This window comes from Tiliqua scincoides, chromosome 7, assembly GCF_035046505.1.
Source record: "Tiliqua scincoides isolate rTilSci1 chromosome 7, rTilSci1.hap2, whole genome shotgun sequence".
In the NCBI taxonomy this organism is placed as follows: Eukaryota; Metazoa; Chordata; class Lepidosauria; order Squamata; family Scincidae; genus Tiliqua; species Tiliqua scincoides.
The window spans coordinates 65,068,640-65,078,974 of NC_089827.1; positions in this window are offsets into that span (position 1 = coordinate 65,068,640).

Genomic DNA, 10,335 nt, shown 5'->3' on the forward strand with positions numbered 1-10,335 from the left:
AATCCTCTCCCAAGGAGTTCTGCCCCTCATTTAAGAAGGGCCCTGCTGGATCGGGCTAAAGGCCCATTAAGGTCAGCATCTTGTACCCCAGGGGTGCCTCATACAAAAGTGCAGTAGGCCTCTTCTGCGGCCGCTTCCCAGCGTCTGTTACGCAGAGCACAGTGCTTCTCAATCTGGAGGTGGCACTTGACCATCATGCGTAGCAGCCGTTACCCTCCGTGAAATGGTGTAACTGCTTTTTTACATTCTCTGAGCTAGCGGCCATCACCACACTTACTTCCCGAGGCAGTGACTTCCACAATTTAATTATGTGCAGGGTGACGACTTCCTTTCTTTGGTCTTGAATCTTCTCCCAGTCACTTTCGTTGGATGACCCTGGGTTTCAAAGTTGTAGGAGACAGGAACATTTATCTGCTTTCTTCGTGCCATACCTAGTTTATTAACCTCTATAACGACCCTCTCCTTTCGCTGTCCTTCCAAATGGATAAGCTCCAAACTGTGGTCTGTCCTCATCAGCAAGTTGCCCCAACCTGCTTCTCATTCTGCTTGCCCCTTCTTGTGCCTTTTTCCAGCTTTCTCAAAAGGATATTGTTCTCTCTTGTGCGAACCTGGGACATAATGAGTTTGGGTGTAGTCATTAGATGATTTCTTCCTGCATGACTGATACATTCCTCAAAGATGCAAAGAACGTTGGTAATTTTTTTTTAATCCAAAAAATAAAGTAGAAGCATGTTGAACAATTTCAATTCTTCCTGAAGTGTTCAGAAAAGAAATTGAATTCTTCTAGTGTCTTAGGTGAGGACGTGCCTGAGCAACTACACCGCTTTACTATGTAAGGTAACAGCACCTGTTTAAGCTGTAAAAATAACATGGGGAGAGGAGAGTTTGTAAACGGAAACTGATAAAACATCTTCTAGCAATGATTTACAGAGAGAAAATTCAAAAACTACTGTTTAAACTTGCCTTTCCCTTTAATCTTGTGTACCAGAGATTAAAAAGTGTCCTTATTAGGTATGAAAAGGAAGGCTCAGGGCAGTGCTTCGTTGAATAAGATGTTATGGGCAATATGAAGGCACTAATTTTGAACTTGTGGAAGTTGATAGGCTAATGAATAGAGCGTTGGAATTGGACCAGGGAGGACTGGATTGAAACCCTTGGGTAAACTGTGAATCTTAACTGAGTGCTCTTGGGTTATACTTGGGTTATACTCAGTCTTTCCTACTCCCTAGGGTTGTTGTAACAATGAGAAGAGAGTGTGGTGTGTCTCACTTATGCCACCTTGTGCTCTTTAGAGGGAGGGTAGGACATTAATCTGATGCAGAAATGCGAATATTTTCAGACCCTTAGTGAAAAATCATTGAAGAATATACATGGCACGTATGAGGCTTTTCCTGCTAACTTCAGCTGGCATCAGAGGTCGCTGGGGCTGTTCACATATTTTCCCACTTAAGCAAAAATGTTTTTCAAAACCAAAGAAAGGCAGCAAAATTCCGGCAAAAACACAGAAACTTGCTGGGATTGTTTTTGTATCACTCCTGAAAAGTATGCTGAGTGTTTGGCAACAAGTGTAGTGTTTATTAGATTGAAATGGAGGAGATTTAAGCACAGAAATGGTTTCATGCAGCATTTGTTGTACTGGGATGTGGGGCCCCATCTGGAGGGTTTGCAATGGTATAGTCAAATGAGTTTTTTAAAATGTGGTTGTGACCCTGCAGAGGCCCACTCAGTGGTGCCCAGATTGCAGCCTATGGTGTTTGTATGTTTTTATTCATGTAAATAGAAGCTGTATGGAGCCCGTATGTAGATCATGACTGCAGTGACAAGAGGGGGCTTTAACCCTTGGCCTCTCGTGGTCCCAGTCTACATCACATACCCACCCACCCATCCTGTGCAGCTGTTCTGTGCCCCGGGAGGGAAGCAGGGATAGGCACCAGTTGCTGAAATAGAGGACTGCAGAGATTTGTAGTAAACGTAGGGCACAATCCTAACCAGGTTTGTGGCCCAAACCCTGACATGGGGGCCACTTGCAGCCCTTGGGGGCTCCCAATCCAGCCTGCGGGGAGCCCCGTCTCCATTGAGCCTCTGGAGACTTGCTGGAGCCTGTGCTGGCCTGACACAACTACTCTCAGCATGAGGACGACTGTTCAACCTCTCACCTGAGCTGTGGGACAAGGGCTCCCTCCACTACTTGGTGTTTCATGTCTGTGATGCAGCAGTTGCAGCGAAGGAAAGACTGACCTGCTTTGTACAAGGCCTTTTATAGGCCTTGAGCTACTGCAAGACCTTCATTCATTCATATAAGTTCCGTCTTTAATATATTCATGTATGTAAATATATTCAAATTTTAAATGTAAATTCTTTTTTTTTCCCGGCCCCCAACACAGTGTCAGAGAGATGATGTGGCCCTCCTTCCAAAATGTTTGGACACCCCTGCTCTTGGGATGCTCTTCCTGGTTAGTGGGGTGGATGGAATGAAGGGCCTGCTGTAGCCTTTCACCAGGCAGCTTGGGGGAGGAACAGATGTCTTGCATGCTATGAAGTCCCAGTGTAGGGTCTGCGGAAACCTGACATGGGCACCGCATTGCGGCAGAGGATGTGTACATAGGAAGTGAACTGGTGAGAAGAAATAGCATGGGGAGACCAGCCAGGGGTACTCAGTGAGATGATTATGAAGACAGGAGAATGCTTAAAAGGGTGAACAAATCACAACATTTGAGAAACACTGGTATAGTGTTTTGGTATGAACTAGAACTGGGTTCTTCTTGCAGATAACCTGTGAACCACATAGCCTTGACAAAATAGCACAATCCTGTACATGTTTAATCTGAAGTTGGTCCCTCTTGAGTAATTGCATCTAGGATTGTAGCTTTAGTAACTGTCCTCACACTTGGTTCCCCAGCCTGTGAAGTGGAACTTTTAATTCATAGGATGATACTACTAATTACTTCCCAGGTGGGTTGTAAGGATGAACATAAATAGCCATGTGGTTAACACTTGCATGAAGGGTGTGGATTGCAAACTACAGCTGCAGTTCTATCTGTTCTGGACATAATCCCAAATGTGAAACCCTGAACCATCCATTCGACTCTTGTAATGGCCTAAAAAAATCTGGTGTTTGGAAAATAGTGCACTTGTGCTTATTTTAAATGCTTTGTATGTCGAACTAGAGTGAAGCATTTGTTTTTGAAAAAACGAGCAGTTCTCAGAACTCAGGCAGAAAGGAGCAATTTCTCAGAATTCAGGATGTGTGTTGCACACCACTCCCTCCCGCATTAGAGCCAACCCAGTCCCCAGGACTCAAATCCCTACAGGTTTTATGAAATGACACCCAAGCAAAACTGAGGTCCAGCTTGCAGTGCCAGTACATGTTATTTTGAGGGGTGGGAATGGCTGTAGAGGGGGAAATGCCAACCCTGTCTTCTTCCTACACGCAATGCTTTTATTGCTTTGGAAGAAAAACCATCACAGGATCTAGGACACACCATATGCATCCCCCCACACACACCAGTTAAAAGTTGGCACAGGTAGACCTGTTCTAACCCCTTCAGAGGATTGGGCTATTTTCCAAGCAAAAATAACTATGAAGAAAATGGCAGGAATACTTGACAAGCTCAGTGCTGTACTAATTCTCAGTCATTTAAATTTTTTTGACTTTTTGCAGCTCAGAATTTATCGGGAAAACTATCGGTACCACTAAGGTTGTAGGGGAAAAAAACTCTCTTTTGTTGCATCGTCTGCGGCCTGACTTGTTGACAAGCTGTACTGGGCTGGTGGGTCAGTGCATTGCTTAGTTTGCTTAGAAGAAAGTTACAATAATGTTAGACCTAGAAAATAATTCTGTGGCAGTTCTTTGCTACAGATGCACAGCATCCTTGGTAGTTGTAAGCCTTTCCTTATAAGGAAGGTGTCCTAAGCCCTCTAATCACTTTGGTTGCTCTCTTTTGCACCTTTCCCAGCTCTGCAGTATTCTTGACATGTGGCAAGCAAAATTGGACCCAATATTCCTAATATGACCGACTTGTTAGTCACAGATAGCGCAGACCCCATCATTGTGTTTGTAAAATAAGTTAGTTTTTTTTTTGCTCAATTGTACATCACTTTACAGTAATTTACACTGAACAGCATTTCTCATCTGGTTGCCCATTCACTCTGTTTTGATAGGTCCTTTTCCAGTCTTTCATAGTCTTGATTTTTACTTTCCTGGATAGTTTGGTAGTCTTCTGCAAACTTGGCCATCTTGCTGTTTACCCCAGTTATGGATTATTTTTAAAATACATTGCTTCTAAGACAGGTTCTTATTTCCCTCCGCAGTGAAAATTGTCCACTTATTCCTATTTCTGGTTACTGTTCTTTAACCAGTCACCAATTCATGAGGCAGCCTGCTCTCTTATTCTAAACCTTCTAAGTTTACTCAAGAACCTCTGGTGACAACTTATCAAAAGCTTTTCATAAAACCAGGTATACAGTGTCAACTGGATTGCCTCTATCTACATGAGTTGACAATTTCTAACAATTCTAGACGCTTAGTGAGGCAGAACTTACCTTTGCAGAAACCATCCTGATACTCCTTTAGTAGGTCTTGTTTTTCTGTGCTTGACAATTTTATTATTAATTATGCTTTACATCAGTTTACCCGAAACTAGACATTAAAGCTGACCAGCCTGTAACTTTTCAGATCCCCTGGTTTCTTTTTAAAATATCAGTGCAACATTGCCAGTCTGCCAGTCCTCACACATGGAGGCTGATTTAAAAGACAAGTTTTGGGAGAAGACTGGCAATTTCACATCTGAGTTCCATAAGAATTCTTGGATGGGCGCCATCTGGACCTAGCAATTTAATATTTAATACACTATAGAACCTTATCCCTATTCACTCCTATTTGGCTCTGTTCTTCAGACTCGCTCCCTGAAAACAGCAGTTTAGGCATGACTGTCTGTCCTGTCTTTGGTGAAGACATATGCAAAGAATTTGTTCAGCTTCCCTGTATTCTCTATATCCTCTTTAAGCTTCCTCTTTATTCCCAATGGTGCAACTGCTCCTGACAGGTTTCCTACTTTTGATGTATTTACAGAAGTTCTTATTTTATTCTTTTTTATTTTTTGCCATGCCATTTTGAACCATTGTCGGCTTAGCTTTCTATTGCCAAATGTTATGTTCCTTTTTTGTGCTCATTTGGGCAAGGATTCCATTTTCTGAAGGAAGCCTCCTTGCCCTCTGTCACCCCATTCGTGAGCCCTGTTGGCCAGTGGCATCACTGGGGTTTGCATCACCCAGTGCAGGAGACCAGAACGTCACCCTCCTGATGGACGACCTCCCATGCAGTGGGCAGGGCAATGCCCCAAGGGTGGGTGTAGAGATGCACCATTACCCCACCCCGGCTGGTTTTTTGGCTATAACTTTTGACAGAATAGATATTTCCATGTGGTTTGTTTCACTGCATTCTGCATGAAATTATACATCAAATGAGATATAACATGATGGTGTTATTCAAAAATGCCAAGATTTTAAAAATTTTGGCCAATTGTGGTGTCACCTCCCCCCGTGCACATCACCCGGTGAATCCTGCACCCCTTGCGCCACCCTAGCAACACCACTGCTGCTGGCCTACTCTGGTGCCTGCTGGCACCTTTCCTACTTAGTGGTATCCATTCTTGCCATGTTTCTGTCACTGTGGTTGTAAATAATCTCCATGCGCTCTGTTTGACCCTCTTTTGTCCCATTCAGCTGTCTTTTTACCAGTCCTCTCAGTTTTGAGAAGCCCTTTCTTTTGAAGTCAACTTGTGCTTGTGTTGGGTTTCTTGGAAACTTTCCAGTTGTGTGTATGCAGGGAGTTGCATCCTCATTTGGCAAAATGGCTTTAGCTGACAATCTCAGTTCTCTCACGTCTAGTTTCAGCCTAAGTAAGGTTTCAGTTTTAATTTTTTCTGCTCTACTGTCATTAGCCTTGTTTCTTAATAAAAACCACTGTTGTAGTTGAGCAAGTCTCATTTGATCTAATGGTTTTCATCGCACAAGCTGTAGTGTGCTTTGCTATGGCTGGCTATATGTAGTATAAGGTACAGGGCACTAATGACTGTTGAGAAGTACCAAAAGAAATTCTCAGCCAGTACTGCTTCATGGCTGATATTAATGCTTGTTTTGTAAATCTCAGTTCTTCCTTTCTGAGTTATAGAAACAAAGAGCTGTGGTTGTAGCCATTTAAGTATTCTGGTGAGGTCTGGGGTTTGTCAGTAACTGGAAGGGAGTTTTTATACTGCCTTCTTGTAAAGAAGACAGTTTGAAATGAACAGTTCACTTGCCAGCTTAGGCTAGGATAAAACCCATTTAATGCTGCTGCTATATAAAGGGTCTGCTATGCTCTTATTGTTTTCTTTGGTATAGAGTGGGTGCTACTCAAGGATATAGCACACATCCTCAGCTCACCTGGTTGGTTTATATCGTAGAGAGAACTGATTTAAATGGTTATATCTTCTCCACCCAGTTACAATAAACAAGATTGCCTAAAGGTTGTGAAACGGGTAAATCAAGTTCAAGCATCTTGTGAATTGCTGCAAACTATTCCAGATAGCCTTCAGAAAAAATTGTCCGATTGCAATTTGGAAAGAAAACTTATACCCACCAAAATTCACCCCCAGTACCACTAAGTCCCACCAGTGGTGATGGAATCTTTGTGCCACCACCACTAAAAGGGGCTTTAAAAAAACTTACCAGGTACATGGGACCCCTTTGTGGGCCTCCCTATGGTTCCAGATGGTACTCCAAAAACCAGAAGTGGATTGGAATCGCTGCAGAGAGTAGTTCTGAGGTGTGGGGAGGACCACGGATGGGGTGCTGCCCCCAGTAAGTTTTTTAAAAGCCCCTTTTTTTGCAGTGGCAGTGTGATGGAGGTGCCGTTGCCCTGCTCCATAAGGGGGCAGCAACCAGGCTTTCCTGGCTGAGGCGTTTGCAACACCCCAGTTTGGGACCTGTATGATATAAAAATACTTCTCTAAGGAATTGTTTCTGATGGCAGAGTGGCTGAGGTAGAAACCCTAACAATTCAACTGGTCAGTTATTTTTATCAAAATATGTTCAACAGAAATGTTTGCCTGACACGCCATTTTCTGTTACCTCTGGCACTAAGCTAAGGTCTTGGGCTTCTTACTCCTGGAAATCAGGACTTCATGGTCTAGTGCAGGGGTCTCCAAACCTTGGCCCGGGGGCCAGGTGCGGCCCGCGGCAAGCCTCTATCCGGCATGCGGCCAGCCTCTTATCCCCTGAAAGCCCCTGGCCCACTTTGCCAAACATGACTGGAATTATGCTCTGGTTGCATCTGGAGGGTGTTCTGAGGGCCAAAAAGGTTGAATGAATGAGCCCATTCATTCATTTATTCACACATCTAAGTCCCATCTCTAATTTATTTATATAAATTTTATATTTAAATTTTTTTTCTGGCCCTCAAAACCGTGTCAGACATTTGATGCGGCCCTCTGGCCAAAAAGTTTGGAGACCCCTGGTCTAGTGAACTGGCACAAAGCTATGTTCTTTGTTTACTGGTCAAATGGAGAAGATGTTCAAACAACAAAGAATAATAGTTCCTGCATCTGTATGTAGCAGGCCCTTTGGAATGCTGAGGCATCACAGAAACCTCTGAGCTGATGGCACAATCTAAAATAATTGAAGATACTGGCAAAAGAATAGGGAGCAATCAGTGGTTTTTACCACAGTGGGCAGGATAGCAGATCTAATAGATCTCACCAAGAGGGAATTCCATCACTGTAAACCTTTGATGGTTCAATAATGTTATATATGTGACATTTTCACCTTTTTCTTCTTGATGTTAACAGTTATACAGGCAGTGAGGCTGCACTCAATACACCAGCACCCTCTGGTGGTTCTGATAGCAGTACAGCCTAGCACCACTTTCAAAAGCTTATTAATTTTCAGATCCTGCTCTTCCCTCCCTGCAACAACACAATCATCAAAGAAAAGGAATGCCAGCCAGCTGAAGGGGCGGGACTGATTTGGGAAGGGCAGAACTTTCCACAATCTAAAATATACAACTACAGATAGTGTAATTACATTCCAGTAATACCTAAGCTCTTCTTAATAAGTGATTCAAATGGTACAAGAACAATGGCACCAGTATTTGTTTTTTCTTTGCTATAATACTATGGAATTTGCAGCTGCTCTTGTAGCATTCCTAGTTCCAAAAATCTGTTCATACAGCAAATCTAAAGATTGGGTGATGGATTTCTTTATGTTCTGACATCGATCACTAGTCAATACATCCTAGTACACACAAACATACTGAATGAAAGGACCATCTGGGAATCCTATATATGTTGCACTGAGCAATGCTGGGAAGGACAGGAGATAAATATCACCAATAATAAATTAACTCTTGCAATTTCTGGCATTTGAACTAGTTTCATTTTTCCCCAGTCACTGGGTTTTTTACCCTGTACTACTTTACTAGAAGAAAAGTTATACTTTTTGTCTTTCTGAAAATAGTAACAACTTGAATGATTTTTCAAATAGAAAAAAAATACATTTTAATTCTCTTCTGCAGTAAATGGATAACTTTATTTCAGAAAGCTAAAGAAAATTAAGGTTTTCTCCCAAATCTGCTCACTCATGGGGTAATTTTCTCTCTACTAAAACTACCTGTGCCATATCGTGTGCTACCCAGAGAGGGCCCCTGACCTCCTGAAAGGACTGCAAAGGGCATGGTGTTTGTTTTCCAGTGTCTGCACCATAAATAAGTAGATATTTGGAATCAGGACATTGTGTATATATAGCCAAAGGAAATAGCTAATATAAAATTGTTTGCTGAGCCGAGGCTGTTCCAATACTGAGCAGTTATTCCATTTTGATGTTGGTAGTTGTGAGTATGAAAAGCCCTGTGCAGAGTTGCCCCACTGAAATGCATATATGATACCTTAGATGTGGTAAAGGGTGTTTGTATTCAAGCTGTTTCTCCATGCTCTTATCAAAATGAAGTACAGACTAGCCAGATGTGATTTTTCTGTATGTCATCATGTCAAGATTTGCAATCTGCTTTCAGCAGAGATACATCAAAGTCTGAGTGTTCAATTTCTCTTCATAGGTTCTTCTATTCCTAAAGGAAATGCTTTTTAGAGGACTTTCATTTCTTCCCCTCTCTGAGTGCTTGAAGTACATGCCCTTTTTCCATAGGCCAAGGGTGCAAATTACATCTTTCTGGTTTTATCCAATGAGAATACAAAAAATGGTTGTGTATGTAAGACATAGTCAAACAATTTTTAAAAAATAAAAATGTCTTATGATATTACATTAGCAATAGTCCTATTGTTTCCTGTGTCAAAATTGGCTCAGTTCAACGCCAGCCTGTGACCAGGGTCAGTCTACAGAACTAAAGCTAATCTGTCTTCACAGAGCAGCTGACTCCTACATGTTTGGAGCAGTTGTTGCTTCACAGTTGAGAGGGCCACAGGAGGGAGCAGCACTGGTACAAAACACGTCTAAGCTCCACTGAATTTATTCCACAGCAGCAGCCAGCATTGATGCTTTTCAGCAGAGGGAAGAGAAGCTTGCTTAGTTTTTGTAAGCTGTTCCAAGCCAATTCATATCCTAACCATTGAAAGTTGGCATTGTGTAGTGGTTAGAGCAGTAGATTTAAACTAAGAAAAACAGGTTCAAGTTTCTACTCAGCTATTAACCTATTTCTGCCCAGCCCACAGGTTTACACATTTGGTCCCTGTTGTGTATATGCAACGTTGGACAGAAATGGCTTAAATTCATTGTGATTTTAGGTCACTTACTCTCCACTGAACTTACCTCATAGGGTTGACAAGATGGGTAAATGTCTTGTGTGCCCTGAGTGATGCCTTTCCTTTGAGTGAAATTACTGTATGTAGCTTCCCAATCATTTTGGAAATTGACTCAGTAGCCCATGCATGCAGCACACAGAGAAATCTTTTACAGACGTTTCCAAACGGTGGGTCGCAACCTGGCTCCTGGTGGGTCAGGGACCTGCTGAGACCAGGACGCTGCAGGGTAAAATGGTATAAGGCCCGGAAGTTGCTTCCAGGGTAAATTTGTGACCTGCATCATTGGCCATGTCACGCTATGTTTCCCAAACTGTGTTGCACCTATCTTTTTACCTTGCAGCATCCTGGCCTTGGTGGGCCCTAGATCCACCACAGACAATGCAGTGGGTCACAAAGATAAGTAGTTTAGGAACCCCTGTTGTAACATATCCACCACAAGACACTCACCTTCTCCACCACTGACCAACTAAGCTATCATGTTGGCATCCTTCAGTCTCGGAAGACCATGGTGTCACGCTCTGAATGGTGGCTCTGGAACAGAGTG